The following is a 17,286-nucleotide window of genomic DNA, read 5'->3' as shown; positions in this document are numbered from 1 at the left end:
TTGCATGCCTTGTTGTGTATTAATCTCTTATGCAAGTGCATAAATGTTGTGAGCAGCAAGAACGAGCCCATGATGCAAGTGATTCAAGTTCTTCAATCAAAGGAGATTGAGATAGCATCAGAACGAGGTAGGCCATATTCTTCGTCTCTCTTTTCAATTGTAACCTAGGAAAGTGTTTAGTAGATAGTCACCTCGGTTGCTAGTCCCACTCATTGGGCTAGAGGGATCGTCTCTGTCTAGACAAAAAAATGGTGACTCTACTGGGGAGGTTATAACCCTTTCCATCCATCCCTTCAATCAGATCCTTTGACTAGTTAGACCAACCGTCAATTTCTCAACCTGTCTGCATCAGTCTGGGTTTATACCATCACTGATTACCACCTTAGAGTGCTAAGACTGGATTGTTTCTTGGAATATTTTTGGTTTTTCACATATTCCTCGCCCATCGTGGGTTTATCTCTAACAGTCGTGATGACATCACGAGTTTTTACCTATATATTTGTGATGGAAAAAAAAAAAAAAAAAAAAATCTTCTCTATTTGGTCACACTGAAAACTACTTTTTCTATACAAAGTAGTTATGATGACCTCGACTATCGTGGGTTTGGCTATGCAAAGTAGCGATGATAACCCAATCATCATGGGTTTGGGTATATAAAGTAGTGATGATCCTTGAATGTGAGAATTTTTAAGGTTTCTTCCTTAGAATCCAGTGTGTCATAGCCCCTAAGGTATTTTCCTATCGTGTATGCTTGGATTTATCAGTTTTTGATTGATTGTCTTGATTAATTTGCAAAATTTGTCTCATTGGTTTTGAAGTGAAATCTAGTCGAATTCTAGGGTTTCTAGTCAATTGGTCATCACTTTCTGCTTGTTGGTGTCATTGAGATGCTTGTTTTTTTGATTGATTGAGTGTTGTTTTCTATGGAAATCATTGAAAACATCGTTTTTCCTTTGTTTTAGATTGTATTTCAAATTTTACTTTTCGTGAAATTGCATTAGATTAGTTGCATTGAAAAGTTTATTTTTGAGATTCATCATTGAAAATAGATTACATTTTTTTGGTGATTGAAATCTAAAAACTGTATTAGGTGCATCACTTTGTTTACTTGTATACTCGCGATGGCGTCGCCCTGTTTACTTGTATACCCATGATGGAATTGCTCTGTTTACTTGTATACTTGTATTATACTTGACTCCCGATGGCATCACTCTATTTACTTGTATACCTGCGATGGTCCCAAAAAGGAAATTTTCCCAAAGAGGATGAGAAGCTTCATGATTTAGAAGCTTCGAGAGCAGCGAGATGGAGGTTGTTTAACGTAAATGAGGTTGATTTCTCCCAACTTGGCCTCTTGGTCTTATCCCTATGAGCTACCTCTTTGAGATGAGGGCCTACTCCTATCTTTGGAGAGATCCTAACTCCCTTTCCCTGCCTATATATTCATACTCTCCCATTCCCAAATGGTTGGTCTATGTCTATTTGGACCCTTATGCTAAGATTGTGCCTATATGCTACTCATTTGGCTTGGAGAAGGAGTGCTTGGACTTTTCTATTCATTCAAGGAGAGCCTATTGACATCAAGGCTTGGTTGTATGCTTCGTCCTTTATTCTATTAATATACAATTGCTGGTTCATTTTCTCTAAATGTGTATGCTCATGTATCATTTAGCTTAACATTCCTTGATTAGTTAAGTAGGTTTCCTTTGAATTTTCTATTAGTATTTGCATGCCTTTTTGTGTCTTGATCTCTTGTCCAGGTGCATAAACGCTGTGAGCAGCAAGAGCAAGCCCATGACGCAAGTGATTCAAGATCTTCCATCAAAGGAGATTGAGATAACATCAGAACGAGGTAAGCCATCTTCTTCATCTCTCTTTTCAATTGTAACATAGGAAAGTGTTTGGTAGATTTTCACTTTGGTTGCTAGTCCCACTCATTGGGCTAGGGGGATCGTCTCTATCTAGACAAAAAAGTGGCAACTCCACTGGGGAGGCTATAACCCTTTCCATCCATCCCTTAGTTAGACCAAACTTCGATTTCTAAACCTATTTGCATCAATTTGGGTTTATACCATCACTGATTACCACCTTAGAGTGACAAGTCTAGATTGTTTCTTGGAATCATTTTGGTTTTTCACATATTCCTTGCCCATCATAGGTTTATCTCTAACAGTCGTGACAACATCGCGAGCTTTTACATGTACATTCGCGATGGAAAAATTTTTCTTCACTGTTTGGTTGCACTGAAATCATCACTACTTTTTCTATACAAAGTAGTAATGAAGACCCTGACCATTGCGGGTTTGGCTATGCAAAGTAGCGATATAACCCAATCATCATCGTTTTGGGTACATAAAGCAGCGATGATCATTGAATGTGATATTTTTTAAGGTTTCTTCCTTAGAATCTAGTGTGTCTTAGCCCCTAAGGTATTTTCCTATCCTGTATGCTTGGATTTATCAGTTTTTGATTGATTGTCTTAATTAATTTGCAAGATTGTCTCATTGGCTTTGAAGTGAAATTTGGTTGAGTTCTAGGGTTTCTAGTCAATTGGTCATCACTTTCTGCTTGTTGGTGTCATTGAGATGTTTGTTTCGCTGATTGATTGAGTGTTGTTTTCTGTGGAAATCTTTGAAAACATCGTTTTTCCTTTGTTTTAGCTTGTATTTCGAAATTTACTTTTCGTGAAGATGCATTAGATTAGTTGCATTGAAAAGTTTTTTCTTGATACTCATGATTGAAAATAGATTACATTTTTTCGGTGATTGAAATCTAAAAACTATATTAGATGCATTGCTTTGTTTACTTGTATACCTGCGATGGCATTGCTCTATTTAATTGTATACCCGCGACAGAATTGCTATGTCTACTTGCATACTTGTATTATACTTGACCTATGATGGCATCTCTTTGTTTACTTGTATACCCGCAATGATCCCAAAAAGGAAATTTTCCCAAAGAGGATGAGAATTTTCCAAAGGAGTAAGATGGAGGTTGTTCAGCGTAGATGAGGTTGATTTCTCCCAACCTGGCCTCTTGGTCTTATACCTATGAGCTACCTCCTTGAGATGAGGGCCTACTCATATCTTTGGAGAGATCCTAACTCCCTTTCCTTGCCTATATATTCATCCTCTCCCATTCCCAAATGGTTGATATATGTCTATTTTCACCCTTATGCTAAGATTGTGCCTATATGCTACTCATTTGACTTGGAGAAGGAGTGCTTGGACTTTGCTATTCATTCAAGGAGAGCCTATTGACATCAAGGCTTGGTTGTATGCTTCCTCCTTTATTCTATTAATATACAATTGTTGGTCCATTTTCTCTAAATGTGTATGCTCATGTATCATTTAGCTTAACATTCCTTAATCAATTAAGTAGGTTTCTTTTGAATATGCTATTGGTATTTGCATGCCTTGTTGTGTCTTGATCTCTTGTGTAGGTGCATAAATGTTGTGAGCAACAAGAACGAGCCCATGATGCAAGTGATTCAAGTTCTTCAATCAAAGGAGATTGAGATAGCATCAGAATGAGGTAGGATATCTTCTTCGTCTCTCTTTTCAATTGTAACCTAGGAAAGTGTTTGGTAGATTGTCACATCGGTTTCTAGTCCCACTCATTGGGCTAGAGGGATCATCTCTCTCTAGACAACAAAATGGAGACTTCGATGGGGAGGCTATAACCATTTCCATCCATCCCTTCAATCAGATCCTTTGACTAGTTAGACCAACCATCGATTTCTCGACCTGTCTGCATCACTCTAGGTTTATACCATCACTGATTACCACCTTAGAGTGCTAATTCTAGATTGTTTCTTGGAATATCTTTGTTCTTTCACATATTCCTCACCCATCGCGGGTTTATCTCTAACAGTGGCGATGACATCGCGAGTTTTTACCTGTACATTCGTGATGGAAAGAATTTTCTTCACTGTTTGGTCCCGCTAAAATCATCACTACTTTTGCTATAAAAAGTAGTGATGATGACCCCAATCATCGCGAGTTTTGCTATGCAAAGTAGCGATGATAACCCAATCATCACGGGTTTGGGTATATAAAGTAGCGATGATGCTTGAAAGTGAGAATTTTTAAGGTTTATTCCTTAGAATCCAATGTGTCTTGGCCCCTAAGGTCGTTTCCTATCTTGTATGCTTGGATTTATCAGTTTTTCATTGATTGTCTTGATTAATTTGCAAAATCTGTCTCATTGGCTTTGAAATGAAATATGGTTGAGTTCTAGGGTTTCTAGTCAATTGGTCATCACTTTCTTCTTGTTGATGTCATTGAGATGTTTGTTTTGCTGATTGATTGAGTGTTGTTTTCTGTGGAAATCATTGAAAACATCGTTTTGCCTTTGTTTTATCTTCTATTTAGAAATTTACTTTTCATGAAAATGCACTAGATTAGTTGCATTGAAAAGTTATTTTTTGAGATTCATCATTGAAAATAGATTCATGATGATAGTTCTTTTACTATGTCAACCTCATTAAAAAATTAAATAGGTCATGAGCATAGTTCCTTTACTTGTGTCAAGCTCATTAGAAAATGAAACCAATCTCCTTCCAATTCGATTCTTTGATTAGATCTCGTAAAATCCAATCGAGTATTTCCCTTGATTTCGTAAGTGAACCTTCATTCCATCCATCTGTTAGGAACCAATAGTCTACTTAGGTGAAGGAACTGAAGCTTGGGGGGCATGTACCTCAAATTGAGTTATTATGTTAGGGGCATGCAAAATTATTTCAAGCATAGTTTATCTTTGTTTCAAGTTTGTGTAAAAATGAAACCAAGCTCAAGCATAGTTTATCTTAGTTTCAAGCTTGAGTGAAAATGAAACCAAATCCAAGCACAGTTTGTTTTCGTTTCAAGCTTGTGAAAAAATGAAACCATATTCAAGTATACTCAAGCATAGTTTCCCATGTTTCAAGCTTTTTTTAAAATGAAACCATTCCCATTTTACATCTCGTGATTGCCATTTTTATCAGCTGATTTTTTCCAGATGAGCCTTGGTTCTTTCATTCCATCATCACCATCTCTTTGGTCTATTATATGCTTTCACTTGGTTGTTTTATCCTTGCCTGAGGAACATCTCCAATGAGTGTTCTTATTAGCTAGCCTCTTGACCTTTACATGTTTTGAGTAGTTCCCTCATCACCAGAACTAGTTGCTATCCTTTTATACCACTCGTTCCTCTAGGAGGAGTCATCGTTCAGGTCTTTTCCAACTCTCAAAAAATGAAAAGATGGTCGAGTACTTGTCTTTTCGAACTTTTTAAATTAACTGAAATGACGTCATCTCAATATATGTTTACCCCTTTTTCGGGCTAAGATTGACTATTTACGAAGAAGGTACACCTTGGTCGACATGGTCAAGAGGTTCTCTCGAATATTGTTTTCTACCTTTTCGGGTTTGAGAGACTAATTACGAAAATGGACTTGATGGAGTTTTCTTTTTCATCTCTTTTTCAAACTCTCTAAATATGAAAAAGACACCAAGTTACTCTTCCATCAGACTCGTTAAAAATTTTACAACGAAATACTCGTCACCATGATGAGACCAAGTTTCTCCTTCCTAGGGCTCGTAAAACTTACTAGGATCGATTCGTCTGAAGGATGAACTTATACGACAAGCATATGGTATCCTCTTCAAGATTGTGTAAAAATAAAGAGGTACACACTAGAAATAGTGGGGAAAAAGTGAATGCAAAACATCTCTTGTATAGGTAGCATGCCACTCTTGAACATGACACTCATCTGTTTCTCGTGTCGGGTTTGGATATCGTCACTTAGTCACTTTTCCTTTCGGGTTTGGGTGATCCATTCTACCTCTCATCTAAATATTCCACTTCGTCGTTATGACCCATGGTCCTATGTTGATTCTAATGCTGCGACACTCCGAAGTCGTGTTCAGTATGTTCAAGAGAAGTCATATTTGCATTCTATTACCTATACATTGTCTGACCCTTTTTCCTAGTCTTGGATATTATTCATTTCATTCTACTTTATTCCTCGTTTCATTTCAATGATGAGGGAATCATCATGGCCTTCCTTCGACGGGTCACTTCCTATCGAATTCAGCTCATTATCCAGGAAGATAACTTAGAAAATCCCTTTCAGTACCTTAGAGCTTACATGCCTTAATGGCAATTTCTTCACATTCGACTATAGGCTCTAACGCCTCCTTCCTTCTCCTATTGTGTCATATTTTTACATCCTTCAATCCTGTCCCAAGTTGTTCTTAAGGGGGGATGTTAGGATATTCCGACACATAAGAAATTGTTAAGTATAACTTGGTCTAGTGTAGAGTTAGGTAAAGTGTGTTTCTTTACTATGTACTTTTGTAACTTACAATCTGATGGTCACGATATGTTATAGACATGAAGTGATCCGATAATTCATTCTCTCCTCCGTATTACCAACACTTGATCCATGCTTCACACCTGATTGGTCCATGATCTCTATTTAAAGAGCATGGAGGGTCTTTTGTAGGGTAACCATTCATGAGAGAAGATTATGTAAATTTTCATTCTTTTATTAATAAATTGCCTGAAGTGGCCACATTGGCTCAGGCCGTGGACTGTTTCCCTCTTTGAGGGTTTTAACCACATCAAGAATACTAGTGTATTGATTTGTGATCTATTTGTGAGTCATGTCCTTTGGTGTTCTGTCTGAGGAACTTACCCTGTAAATTCCTACACCGACAACAAGTTTCCATCATTGGCCTTCGATTGGATGATTCCACAAGTGTTCGAATTCAACTTCATTATCACATTCACTAATTGTACTGTCATACCTTGAGATCCATTGTCATTATTGCTGGTTTCTCTCATGCATGTTAACCATCCACATGATTGGTCGGTAATCAGGTGGTTATCTAGCATGTTCGACTTCGACACATTCATTCACATGCTAGAATTCATACTTTGATTGGGTTGGGATGGAGTGCAAGACCCTGAGTCTTGTTTGATATGACTCAGGCTATATGGAGTTATGTGTTTTCATGATTGTACACATGGTTCTGCTATACGGATGGCTGGTACCATACCGTGCTTCTTTACATTTATGATGATCCTTCTATATTGGATGGCTGTGTCCATACCTTGGATATTACATTTATAGATGATCCTTCTCATTTGGATGGTTGTGCCCATGCCATGGATCCTTTCATATAGTCCTTATTATCTGGATGGTTGCGTCCATACCATGGATTCATGTTTTGATATTATATATGTATATGTATATGAGTCCTTGATTTTCATGTCTCCTGATAGTGTTCTGTTCTCGTCCTTGCAAAAGATCGTAAAGCATCTTAGCCATCACTCCTCGTTCTGTCTTTATGCTTTAGGGGGCATCTGTTACACAATATTTTGTCACACCTCCTGCACTTCCCTGTGACATACCCCGAAGTTCCCGAAACATGACCATCATGCAGTGTACTCATTCATATATGCATCTTAGATCCTCTCTAAGACATTGATTGGAAAATGCCTTGAGCTTCCCCTGAAGGAAATAGCTCTAAAACCATAATTTGAGAATCATCACTCGTATGAGACTAAAAACCGTGGTGTTTGCCTATTGTATTATACTTGACCCACGATCGCATTGCTCTATTTACTTGTATACCCACGATGATCCCAAAAAGGAAATTTTGCCAAAGAGGATGAGAAGCTTCATGATCTAGAAGCTTCTAGAGAGGCGAGATGGAGGTTGTTCAACGTAGATGAGGTCGAATTCTCCCAACTTGGCCTCTTGGTATTATCCCTATGAGCTACCTCCTTGAGATGAGGGCCTACTCCTATCTTTGGAGAGATCCTAGCTCCCTTTCCCTGCCTATATATTCATCCTCTCCCATTCCCAAATGGTTGTTATATGTCTATTTGCTAAGATTGTGCCTATATGCTACTCATTTGGCTTGGAGAAGGAGTGCTTGGAGAGCTTATCTTGGAATTGGATATTCATTCAAGGAGAGCCTATTGACATCAAGGCTTGGGTGTATGCTTCCTCCTTTATTCTATTAATATACAATTTCCGGTTCATTTTTACTAAATGTGTATGCTCATGTATCATTTAGATTAACATTCCTTGATTAGTTAAGTAGGTTGATTTTGAATATGCTATTGGTATTTTCATGCCTTGTTATGTCTTGATCTCTTGTGTAGGTGCCTAAACACTGTGAGAAACAAGAACAAGCCTGTGACGCAAGTGATTCAAGGCCTTCAATCAAAGGAGATCCAGTTAACATTAGAACAAGGTGGGCCATCTTCTCCACCTTTCATTTAAATTGTAACTTAAGAAAGGGTCTAGTAGATAGCCACTTATGTTTCTAGACCCACTCATTGGGCTAGAGGGATTGTCTCTGTCCATAGAGAGGATTTATCTAGACAATAGTCATGGTTGTAGTTTGATGATTATACACAATAGACATAGGGTGTTTGAATTTGGGCTAAGGACTGTGGGAATTCGACACAGAATATAGACTAGGTAATTTGACCACCTTGGTTTTGCTACTGAAGAACTTATTGTTGCCATGCAAAGTAAATAGAAAGAGTTGACACAAATTTTTTAATTAGACCGTTTAACTAATTAATACAGAAACTTTATATGCTCAATCCAAATCGTGGCAATAACAATGAACATGACTTGGACTTGACTCGGATGGTGCAAAAAGTGAGGAGGGTGGGAATGATGGTTTATTGTGATGATATAATGGCAGGTTCCTAGAAATTGATGACCATATTGTGTCAAGGATATTACAGGAGAGATTTATCCTAAATTTGAACTAGCATGGGGAATTATTACTAATAATTTTGGATAAGATGATTTTCATATGTGAATCCCTGACCACAAGAACTTGTAATGGTATTCACTTGACTGACGCTATTGAATTCATTGACAAAAATTTATTCATAATCAGCATGATTGAAAAGACTAACCCACTAAGAAACCAACGGACTCTACCTAGACCTAATTACAATCCACTTTTGGAAATCAAATGATTTTGATATAGAAATCGTTGCATCATGGAAGGGATTCAGGCATGCACCATTCACCTTGCCAAGCCATAGGACTCCATTGATTTGTGCAAGCTTGAAAACTCTGGAGTCTTTTACTTCCGCAACAAGGAATGGCCCAAACAATTGCATTTTGAACTTTCCAGGATTTTTTAAGAACTTATTATTGTATAGTAGATCATGATCCCCAACTGCAAAATATTTCTGCTTGATGTATCCGTCGTGCCATTCTTTGTGCATCTTCTTCTCAATAATTTAGTGAAAATCCGCTAGGAATATGGCTTCGTCCAACTCCTATAGTTCATACAAGCATTTTGTAATTGATTCATTTGTTTTTATGTGTGTAGCCTGTGCAATGAATAGGTTGGTGATGATGAAATTGGTGAGTACTACAGATTCTCGTCCATAAACAAGTTGGATGGGTGTGTACTTGTGTAGATGCTTGATGGTTGTAAGATAATCCCATAATGTGGTCAACACCCATTCATCCTAGTCAGGTTAGCAGAGTCTATCTTGGTGAGGTCCCTTTCTAGGATTTTGTTAAAAGCTTCCACAGTACCATTTGCTTGAGGGTGGTAAGGGTGGCTGTTGGGTCCCTATAATACTAGTGATTACCCCATTACTATTGTAGTTATACCCCTTATTTATATTTTTGTGCCCCTATTACCCCCATATTGTTATTTCTGTGCCCCATAGAATCCCTCTATTGTTACTTTTGTGGCTTTATATTATTATTGTTAGGTCGGCTGGATTATATTGTGACTCCTTAGACTCCTATATATAGAAAGGAGGTTTTGTCATTTGTATCATCCAAGAATTGTTCATTTATGTAATGTAAAGGAGGTTGCCCCCTCGAAGAGGCTGAATTCTAAGGCGTTGATCTATATTTTCTATCTTTTCTTGAGCTGGTTTCATAACATTTGGTATCAGAGCTTTGGATTCTAGGGTTTCGTTGCTCCAAACAGGTCATCGTAGCATTTTTGCTATAACTTTTTTTCTATGACGTTTCAGAAGTCGCAAAAAAAACCCATTTGAGAAGAAATCACGCTGAACCTTGGCTCCGAATTTCAGAGCTTTTCGCGCGATATTTGCGGAGATATGATCTGAGGAAGTTGGTCTTTTTGCAGACTCCTGAATTACATTCAAAACAGGTGACCTGGGGAAAATCGTCATAACTTTCTCTCTGGGGATCGGATTGAAATTACGTAAGAAGTTACAGAAAGAGGACGGACTGTAGTTTCTTGTATACGTGTTTCAGATTCAAAGGTTGAAACAGTGACTCGTGGCACGTCGTACAAGTTCGCTCTACTGAACCAGTCTAAAAGCAAGTCACTGTGGGAGATTTCACATAACTCTTCCTTGGAGAATCCAATTTGGCTCAGACTTGTGGAATTGGAAAGAAGACGCAGAAGGCTACTATAGGTAGCAATTTCAGAGCTAGATGATCCAAAATTACAGAGATACATCAGATTCAATATCAGGCTTCTATAAAGTGAAAAAAGGTGTGTAGTTTTTTTTTAAATTTTTGTGTAAGCTTGGTTTAACGGAATTCAAAGGGCATAGTAAAGCATTATTATCGGTAACTGATGCCCCGAGGAAAGAAAATGCAAACACCTAGTAAGGAACCTGAAAGCTCTAGCATGACTCATGAAGAAGAGGAAGAAATTCTACATGATATATCAAAATTACAAGAACAAGTGCAACAAATGTCACGCTCACAAAAGTTAACAGATGCTAAGATAAATGGCGTGGAAGCTAAGATAAGTGGCGTGGAATCTAAGGTAAATGGCGTGGAATCTAAGATAAAGGGAATGGAAGCTAAGATGGATGAGTCGAAGACAGATTTGAAGAGAGACATGGCAGATTTGAAGATAGAATTGAAGACAGACATGGAAGAATTGAAGAAGTTGCTACAAGAAAGGGTCACTAATGGTAACAAGGTAGTAAAGGAAACTCATGATGAGAACAAAAGAAATGTTAATCATGATTCCATAGATGCTAATGTTGGATCGAAGAATCACCATATTCCAAAAATCGATATGAGGAAGTTTGATGGCAAGGATCCCGCCACATGGATATTACAAATGGAGCAATTCTTCGATCTCAATAATGTGCAAAACGCACAAAAGGTACGTATGGCAACTGTATATTTGGAACCAAATCAGTTTGTATGGTATCAATGGCTTTGTTCTCGTAAACAATTTATTACTTGGGCAATTTTTACGGAAGAATTGATAGCACATTATGAAGATACAAAAAGCAACACTTTTTTTAGCCAATTGATAAGTCTCAAACAAAAGGGTTCAGTAATGGAGCACATTGAGGAGTTCCAAAAATTGAACATAAGGGTAAAAGATATTCCAGAGGAGCATAGGATTGATGTGTTCATAGGGTCTTTAAAGGATAATATCCAACATGATGTTCGCCTTTGGGAACCTGATTCATTAGAGAAGGCATTCAGGTTAGCAAGAAAAATGGAAAGCAAAATTATGGCAACCAGGAAGCATACCACTCACAACTATAAAGACGGAAGTGTTGTTGCCCCTAGTCTTCCAAAACCTATAAGGTTGACACCACAACAATTGGAAGAAAAAAGAGCAAAAGGGCTTTGTTACAGTTGTGATAGCAAATACACTAAAGGTCATAAGTGTGCTGAGAAGAAATTATTTTACATAAATTGTGAAGAGGAAGAAGAAAAGGAGCAAGAAAGGTCAAAAGAAGAAGATATACTCCAGGAACAAAGCCTAGATGAAGAACAAATAAATCTGACCATATCTTGTAATGCATTGGCAGGAATTACCACTCCTCAAACCATCAAGATAGAAGGACAAATCAAGAAGAAAAAGGTAATAGTGTTGATTGATTCAGGAAGCACCCACAATTTTATTCATTGTAGGGTAGCAAAAGAATTGAATTGCTTCTTATATCCAGCACCAGAGTGTCAAGTGATGATTGCAAATGGAGGAACAATAAATTTTTCTGGAAAGTGCCATAATATCAAGCTATCCATGGGAGAATATGTATTGACTAGCCCAATGCTTTCCATTCCAATGGGAGGTGCGGATGTTGTACTAGGAGTCCAATGGCTACAATCCTTGGGTACAATAGCTTTTAATTTTCAAGAACTTTTCATCAAATTTTCTACGGAAGGAAAGGAAGTTGAATTAAGGGGTATTGCAGGGAAACCAGGAAAGATAATCAGCTCTCATGGTATGACAAAGCTTCTAAAAAAGGAGCAAAGAGGTGTAATTGCACAATTATGCTCGCTAGATGTTTCCACATTGGAATCATCTATTTCTCCAGATCTCCAAAAAGTCCTGGACAATCATTCCAAGGTATTTGAGACTCCCAAAGGTCTCCCACCTATGCGTGATCATGATCATGCTATTCATCTGATTCCAAGAAGTGTTCCTCCAAACATCAGGCCGTACAGATATCCCTATGTCCAAAAAAGTGAAATTGAACGTATGGTTGCAGAAATGCTAGAGGCTGGTATAATTCAACCGAGTCAAAGTTCTTTCTCAGCTCCAGTAGTATTGGTGCACAAGAAGGATGGATCATGGCGCATGTGTCCGGATTATAGGGAGCTCAACAAGCTCACTATTAAAGATAAGTTCCCCATTCCTGTTATTGATGAATTACTGGATGAATTGCATGGATCAATTTACTTCACCAAGTTGGATCTTCGTTCGGGATATCATCAAATCAGAATGAAGATTGAAGACATTCCGAAAACGGCATTTAGAACTCATGAGGGTCATTATGAATTTTTGGTCATGCCTTTTGGCCTTACCAATGCACCTTCAACATTTCAAGGTTTGATGAATTCAATTTTCAAACCATTCCTTAGAAAATTTGTGTTAGTATTTTTTGATGATATACTAATCTACAGCAAGTCTTGGAAGGATCATGTTGAACATGTTGACAGGGTGCTACAACTATTGGAGGAGAAACAATTATATGCAAAAAGATCCAAATGTTTCTTTGGAGTCCAGGAGGTGGAATATTTGGGTCATATTGTATCTCATGAAGGAGTTAAGGTAGACCCTAGCAAAATTAAAGCCATTAAGGAATGGAAAATCCCCACATCCATAAAGCATTTGCGAGGATTTCTTGGGTTGACAGGGTATTATCGCAAGTTTGTTAAGAATTATGGGAGAATAGCAGCACCTCTAACAACATTATTGAAGAAAGATTCATTTTCATGGACTCTGGAAGCAACAAAGGCCTTTGAACATCTTAAAGAGGCAATGTGCCAAGCACCGGTCTTAGCTACACCGGACTTCACAAAAACCTTTATTGTGGAATGTGATGCTTCAGGAAATGGAATTGGTGCTGTTCTAATGCAAGATGAAAGACCCATTGCTTTTGAAAGTCGTCCAATCAAGGGAAAGTTTTTAAGCAAAGCTATTTATGAGAAGGAAATGTTGGCAATACTCCATGCACTTAAGAAATGGTGACCCTACCTAATGGGAAGACACTTCAAGGTAAAAACGGATCATGATAGCCTTAAATACTTTTTAGAACAAAGATTATCCTCTGAAGAGCAACAAAAGTGGGTCACAAAGATGTTGGGTTATGACTTTGAAATCATCTACAAAAAAGGGAAGCAAAATGTGGTGGCAGATGCACTCTCAAGAAAGGATGAGGATGTGGAAGCATTGTTGTGTGCCATTTCTATTATCCAACCAGATTGGATAAACGAAGCAAGGGAGGAATGGAAGAATGACGAAGAAGTGTGGGCACTTATTCGAAAGCTACAACAAGATTCCAGTACTTCTGATACATTTAGCTGGCAAAATGATTCGTTATGGTACAAAGATCGCTTATACCTCTGTAAGAATTCCCAGCTAAAACAAAAGATTCTTATGGAATTGCACACTTCTCCCTTAGGAGGGCACTCAGGATTTTTAAAAACTTACCACAAGGTTAAGAAGGAATTTTTTTGGGATGGCCTTAAATCAGATATTCAAAAGTTTGTGGCGGAATGTTTGGTTTGCCAGCAAAATAAAGTTGAAACAATTAAGACACCGAGTCTATTACAACCTTTATCCATTCCAAGCCAACGTTGGGAGGAGGTTTCAATGGATTTTATCACAGGTTTACCCAAGTCTGAGGGAAAGAGTGTCATCATGGTGGTAGTTGACAGACTTACCAAGTATGCACACTTTTGTGCATTATCACATCCATTTAAAGCCAGTACAGTTTCTACTGCATTTATGGAAACAGTTCAAAAGCTACATGGAAACCCAAAGATTATTGTAAGTGACAGAGATCCCATTTTCACTGGAAATTTTTGGACAGAATTATTTTCTTGTCTTGGTACTCAGTTAGCTCATAGCTCATCTTATCATCCTCAATCTGATGGGCAAACTGAGATAGTAAACAAATGTTTGGAAGGATATCTTCGTTGCTTTGTATCTGATAAACAGACACAATGGGTCAAATGGTTGCCTCTGGCTGAATGGTGGTATAACACTTCCTTCCATACAGCAACAAAAATGACCCCATTTATGGCACTTTATGGGTATCAACCACCATCCATCACATCATATTTAAGAGAAAATTCTAAGGTTCAGGCAGTGGAACATCACATCGAACATCAACAACAAGTCCTCCAACTCTTAAAGGATAACCTCGTGTTGGCACAAAATAGAATGAAACAACAGGCAGATCAACATCGCAGTGAAAGAAGTTTTGATGTAGGTGATTGGGTATTCCTACGGCTACAACCATATAAGCAAATGTCCCTAAAGCAAGCTAAGAAGGATAATAAATTATCACCAAAGTATTATGGTCCGTACAAGGTGTTGCAAAAGATTGGTACTATGGCATACAAATTGGAGCTTCCTGCAGCTTCTCGATTGCACCCAGTTTTCCATGTTTCATGTTTAAAGAAGGTTATAGGTGACAAGCTCCCAATTCAAACAATATTGCCAGAACTTGACGAGGAAGGAAAAATTATATTGGAACCGGAAGCAGTCACAGAAACAAGAACTCGACAGCTACGAAATCGATCAATTTCAGAGTATCTTATCAAGTGGAAGAACTTATCCGCTGAAGATTCCACATGGGAGGATGAGAATTTTATGCAGAAGTATCCAGAACTACTCAAGCGTTGAGGACAACACTTTTTTGAAGGAGAGGGGCATGTTGGGTCCCTATAATACTAGTGATTACCCCATTACTATTGTAGTTATACCCCTTATTTATATTGTTGTGCCCCTATTACCCCCATATTGTTATTTCTATGCCCCATAGAATCCCTCTATTGTTATTTTTGTGGCTTTATATTATTATTGTTAGGTCGGCTGGATTATATTGTGACTCCTTAGACTCCTATATATAGAAAGGAGGTTTTGTCATTTGTATCATCCAAGAATTGTTCATTTATGTAATGTAAAGGAGGTTGCCCCCTCGAAGAGGCTGAATTCTAAGGCGTTGATCTATCTTTTCTATCTTTTCTTGAGCTGGTTTCATAACAGTGGCTCTTATGGTATGGTGATAGATTATAATTTTTTACAACAATGAAACGACTGTCTCATTAATGAAATGGGTCCCTTAGTCACTTGTGAGGCTTTGGGGGCACCCAAACCGAGTGACAATGTTTTTGAAGATGAACTTGGAGATAATGGCTGCAGTCAAATCTTTAACCGGTGTAGCTTCAACCCATTTGGTTATGTAATCTACAATAGTGATAATGTACTTGGCATGGGTGTTGGACGTAACCCAACTTGGCTAGATTTTGGGCAAATTTTGGGAAGAAATCCAAGTTTTGTGGAAGCGCGTAGTAGAAAGGATGTCGCAAAGTACAAAAGGAATCACGTAGCAAAGCAATGGAGAATGACAAATATCGTGAAACATCAAGGCTCTGTGGCCAAGCCCATTCCTTTTTGTAAAAGAATTAAAATATTGTAAAGTTGTTGGTGTTTGGGCCATAGCCGCTTGTATTTCAGAAACCATGGTATTAGGTCCATGGTAATGTAACCATGTAAATACCTCATATAATAGTATATATAGGGATGAATAATAAATAATAAGGCATCAAGCAAAGGATGTATTGGATCAGACCTATGTTTATGTGATACTTTTGTGGTATGTATTTTGTAAGAAAGACAAGGCTCTGAAGCTGTGTGCACAGAGGCCTAGGTCTGCAGCTGAGTGCGCAAACCGTTTGTAGCTTAGTGCGCAAACACCCTGTAGCTGTGTGTGTAGGGGAGAACTATTTGTTGAACTGAATTCCATATTATAAGAAATAGTTCTTGTGGATGTAGTCCCACATTGGGATGAACCATGGTAAAATCTATGTCTCAGTGTTCATTTACTTATTATCTGGACTTTATTTCAATATTATACATTTTATGAATGTTTATGTTATGTAATGAAGATAATTATGAGAAGTAATGTATAAGTATGAAGTAATTTGTTAATACGAAGTTTTTTTATAAGAATTAAAGCATAAAATGAAGACAATTGTGCCACAATGCAGTATCCCTCAAGCTATAGAAATCTGGTTTTGTAACCTTCCATAATCACTTCGGGTGAGACTGTGATCTGCCTGCAGATCATTACCGAGAGGGCCAGTGGTTGAGGGTTTTGTCAGTGCACAACACACTTTGAACTTGGGTTCAACCCACCTAAGCCAACAAATGGTTCCGTTTTTTGGACCGGGATCTATTTGAGGGATATGTTTTGGAATCCGATGAAGAAATAAATTCAACAGTGGGTAGAAAAGAAGGAACACAAATTTGCAGATCAGGAGAACATAAACCCTAAACTGCCATCTAAAAGGTGGTTGGAAAAGTATATCTTTGAAGATCAGTATGAAATATTCTTTGGTTCATTTCACATCGAGCTATACAAGTGGATCTCAAGATTGAGAGAGAGAAATAATTGTCTAAAGGAGATGAACCTAAGCATTGGACTTCAGAATTGATACAACAACTCATGAACACTGATAACAGAATTTCAAAAGTTGTTGATTTTTGGGTCGACAACATTTTAGGAGGATTTATTACTGAGTTCGAATTAGAATCAATGGTGTCCTACAGTGAAGTTGAATGAAAATTTTTCAAGGGACCACGAGGTAAGTACTTGAGATCTTTGAAATTCTAAATTAAAATTCTTTTGTGTGAAAAAGGAATTCTTCGAATTGTTGGGTTGCGTTATATTCTTTCCACGACTAGCCCACTTAGTTAACTGAGGGGTTAGCAGGGGGGTGGAGCCCCCCATTCGTTGTGCTGATTATGTAGTGGGGGGAGTCACAAGGGGTTTGAG

Source organism: Pinus tabuliformis, chromosome Q (genome assembly GCF_031772625.1).
Source record: "Pinus tabuliformis cultivar Carrire ecotype Pingquan chromosome Q, CPIR1, whole genome shotgun sequence".
NCBI lineage: Eukaryota > Viridiplantae > Streptophyta > Pinopsida > Pinales > Pinaceae > Pinus > Pinus tabuliformis.
The sequence above is the reverse complement of the archived record's forward strand: the minus strand, read 5'-3'. Positions refer to the sequence as shown.